This window comes from Apodemus sylvaticus, chromosome 4 (genome assembly GCF_947179515.1).
Source record: "Apodemus sylvaticus chromosome 4, mApoSyl1.1, whole genome shotgun sequence".
NCBI classification, from domain to species: Eukaryota; Metazoa; Chordata; class Mammalia; order Rodentia; family Muridae; genus Apodemus; species Apodemus sylvaticus.
Genome location: NC_067475.1, coordinates 126,193,627 through 126,197,493, shown reverse-complemented (window position 1 = coordinate 126,197,493; position 3,867 = coordinate 126,193,627).

The following is a 3,867-nucleotide window of genomic DNA, read 5'->3' as shown; positions in this document are numbered from 1 at the left end:
ATGAGTATGTGGTGTTCATAAAATATAAGTACCATGGTTTATTTAAGCAGGTTCTTATATTGCAAGATTGGCTATTTTCCATTTCTGTTGTAGTAAACAATGCTGGGATGAACATTATATGCATAAATCTTTATGCACATCCTTAATCATTTCTTTAGGATAAATTACTAAAAAAATGCTGTGTCAAAATATATGCAGATTTTATTTATTTACTGTAACCCAGTTTTTAATCATAATATAATAAATGCACATTGGAAACAATGAATATTCAAGAAGAAAGAATAGCAAAATATGCTATAACTCACATATCACTTCAGAGATAGTCATTATTAACACATTTTTCAAATTTATTTTCACAATTCTTTATTGGCATGTGTACATATTTTAATAGGCACATTTATCCTAGCCAATAAAGGAAGATAATAAATATTACCTTTTTAATCTTTATGTTTCTACTCAGAAAAATTTACTTAAAGCTTCACTTCTTTTACTTCTTGCAGACTATTATGTGGTTATTTATTGTTTTCTTTAATCTATCCTGTACCAGTAAGCCTTTAGGTTATTTTCTCTTCAAACATTATAATGAACTAATAGGCACTATTGTATGAGTGTCTTTGCAGATGTATGAAAACAGCTACCTTAGGGAAATTCTGAAAAGGAATGTACCTAGTCTTTAAAAATGTACAGCGTAGGAAAACATGTTCTGGAATAATCAAACACTGTTTCTATTTTCTTGTGGTATTGTTTCCAATAATGTGATGTGAATAAAACAATAAATTCTGAATAAAAATATTTTTTCAAATTATCGAATTGTTTTAGTTATGCATTCCAGCTTTGGGCCTTCTTAGACTCTAATAAGGAATGGTAAATAGATATCTGTGGTACAGTGAAAATGTTAAAATGCCATTATTCTCTAGCACAGTGCTGAAACCTGTGTGGTTAACATCTGGAGGGTGTGGTCTCTACATATTTCTACTGGGGAAGTAAACAGCCTTGCATGTTTCATGTGTTCCCTCAAAAAGCACATTCTCAGTGAGACTCCCTTTAAAAGCTGTCTTTAGAATTGCGTCAGAACTTCCTGTTTCTATAATTTCTCTTGCTAGCATTAACTGCTCTAACACAGACTGTCCTTCACACAATATAACTCGTTTCCAATTTCAGAAGGTAGACATCATTTAAATAGACACTTTTATTAATATAGCTTATTGATAAAATCTCTAGAGATGGAAGGTGATTTAGATTAGAGTAGGTTCTGATTAAATACAGTGCACAAATGCAATGTGTTATTTCTAAAGGGTGTCTCAGTTTCTGCTTGCAAGCCTTTTGGAGGTTTACTGGAGTAATTCTACAGCAGGAGTTTATGCTAGCACATGAATACCCTCGTATCCGGAATGGGTTACCTATTTTTGAGTTATTGGCCAGGTGAGATACATAGACTTTCTGTGCATTGCAAACTATTGCTAATACTCTTGTCTATCCTCCAGAACTTGACTGTGAACATCAAATAAATTAGTGATGGGGTATGGGAAGTTAAGTTCAACTCACCTGAACGTTACTGGGTAACTTTTTGCTTGGAAGGTGCTATGAATGTTCCAGAGGAGAAACATAACTCTCTATTTAAGATAGAGAATCCTTCAAACTAGAATAACAACTGACCTGACTCATTATGCCCACTGGTACAACAGTGGCATAATGTTATAGGAATAGCCAACTGCTTTCTAACTGGATCTAAATCACTTTCTGAGAAATGGAACCTATACCTGGCACTATTAAGGGAGTCAAAATGCTGTGGCTAGGTAAATGCCAGGTCCAAGGGAACAATCTATTATATTATTCTCTTCAATGAATACAGCATTTAAACAACTCCTAATGACTCATTTCTAAGTCCACAGATCAGAGTATCTCCAGACTCTCAGGAGGGATGGTAGCTTCTCTTTTCAGTAGATAGCAGTTAACACAGGAATCTCCAACTTGTCAACCTACAGAGAATAGGAGACAATGAAATACTCAGGTCTAAATGGGACATACATATCTTGCCCTTTTCCCCAAAGATGCAGGAACCATGCATGAAAAGATTTTAAGAGCCAGAATTGGAATGACATCCATGAAATAGTTTTCAGAATAAAACACGGCAGTTGTAAATGTGAACTCAGTGATCAAGATGCATACAAATTCCAACTAAACTAATTTACAGCATAGAGAGGGATGGGAGGCACAAAATCCCACCACTAGCTGATAAGTTAGTGGTAGTTTATAGCTTCTGAGAGTGAGATATTCAGTTTCCTTTAATTCTATGTCCTTGGTGGGTTGGCCTCTTGTGAGGACAGGTCCCCCCTCTTGTGATGACAGTAACATAAAAAACACTTATGAAGAAATGAAAAAAATAGAAGAACTGCCGGGCGGTGGTGGCGCATGCCTGTAATCCCAGCACTCTGGGAGGCAGAGGCAGGCAGATCTCTGAGTTCAAGGCCAGCCTGGTCTACAGAGTGAGTTCCAGGATAGCCAGGGCTACACAGAGAAACCCTGTCTCGAAAAATCAAAAAAAAAAAAAATAGAAGAACTTTTATACTTGGTATGAAGGCATGAAAGGCGGAGGGCATGGATGAAAGGAATGAGGGATAGCAATGGGAGTTAGTATGTTCGTAATTCAAAATTTTCATGAATACTAGAAATAGATTTGTCTAGTTAGGCCCTACTTCAATGTATACTTTAGTAATAGATAGCTTAATCTAGAACTACTATCATCTACACATTCAACTCACTTAGGTGTTCTTTAAACTTTATGACACTATTCAAGCATCTTCTAATAATTTTATTATGTGCAATATTTGTTTTATGACATTATGGTCCAAAACTAAGATTGTGTTGAGCAGCTACTAGAGTATCATCTAGGATCGTCAAATTCCAGTAAAAGTCACATAATATAATCTAGAATGATCTATGAAGTTATTTGTTATCCTGTCCATGGAAATGGTATAAATAAAATTTAATGTATGAAGTATGTCATGAGTAGCTTTTGATATAAAAACAATATTAAAATACTTTAAACAAACAACATTTTTGAATGTTTATGAGATAGTCCATTAACATTTGCAGTGATTTTGGTAGTTTATCAAGCAATTTTAATTATACTAATTTCCTTGTGGGGCAATCATGTCACATATTAAAGACTGAGATACATCTTTAAGATTTCCTAAGGTTCTAGTAATTCAAGTCTAAAACACAAGAACAAAATGAATCTCAGTTACACTGTGTTTTCTAGCGGGTACATAATTTTTAGTAAGAGAAAGTGTGCCTATGGTGTCATAGAAATAATCACATGAACTTTGGTAAATATTATTTTGCAAATTTCACTGTTAAGAGAAGTACCATTAGCAATAACCTGACATTTATAACTGTTCTAAATAATGCAACAAAAGCATTTTCAAGGTTCAGTGCTATTTTTCATATGCAGACTTTGCAGTTCTCTTCAATAATTCAACTTGTTTGGACAATATCTTACTGAATCATACTTTCTGATTTCAACCTTACCTTGTCATGAGAGCCATTCAAGCATTTGTAGAAAGTCATAGGTTTGGTTCTTCGTTTGATGTGACCCTTTCATTTTTGTTTGGCCTCACTGTTCCTGTTCAGATGTAGATCTTCAGCAAGCAATGCTGCTTGCAGACATGTACTTCTATCTCTTTAATTAATTAAAGCAACATCTGTCTAGTTAAGTGTTTAAGAATCTCAAGTCCTTAAAGCTTGAAGCCTAATGTGGCAATGTATTTCCACAATAACCTAAGCTGTTTAGTGGAGCCCCAACCTGCCTCCTGTCATTCTGCTCCACCTGACTGGATCATACTTTCTACTCTTTCTAGTTCACTG